Below are 529 nucleotides of genomic sequence, written 5' to 3'. Positions count from 1 at the left end.
TTGTGCTAGTCACCACAAAGACTACAAAAATACATGAACTATACCACTGGAAAGATGGCATGGCATACTTCAAAACACATGTAGAGCTCATGCCCAAAAGATGCACAGAATAAATGATACAAAAATGACAAATCTCCAAGTTCTGCTAAGAACCAGAGATTAACAGCAACTAGCCCTCTTCAAACGAAGATTTAGGCATCAAGATGACCTGTAATGAAAATGGTGCAATTTAACAAAATGAAGAGCATCACGAGACGAACAATTTGACATATTATACGCGCGAATCGGAGCTACATGCACAAAGTTACGGCATCGGGAACATAGGTACTTGCTGATGGTATTCTGGGACTTGGGAAAAAAAACGAGGTCGGGAGAAGTCAACGCGTACTGTGCGGATCGGGATCTCAGGCGAGGAGTTGCTCGGGCCGGCGAGGCGAGGGGGCCGGAGGCCGGAGGAGGGGCGAGGGGGCCGGAGGCGGCCGGAGGCGGCCGGAGGAGGGGCCCGGCGGCGGAGCTCTTCACCGGCGGT

This window comes from Triticum aestivum, chromosome 6D (genome assembly GCF_018294505.1).
Source record: "Triticum aestivum cultivar Chinese Spring chromosome 6D, IWGSC CS RefSeq v2.1, whole genome shotgun sequence".
NCBI lineage: Eukaryota > Viridiplantae > Streptophyta > Magnoliopsida > Poales > Poaceae > Triticum > Triticum aestivum.
The sequence above is the reverse complement of the archived record's forward strand: the minus strand, read 5'-3'. Positions refer to the sequence as shown.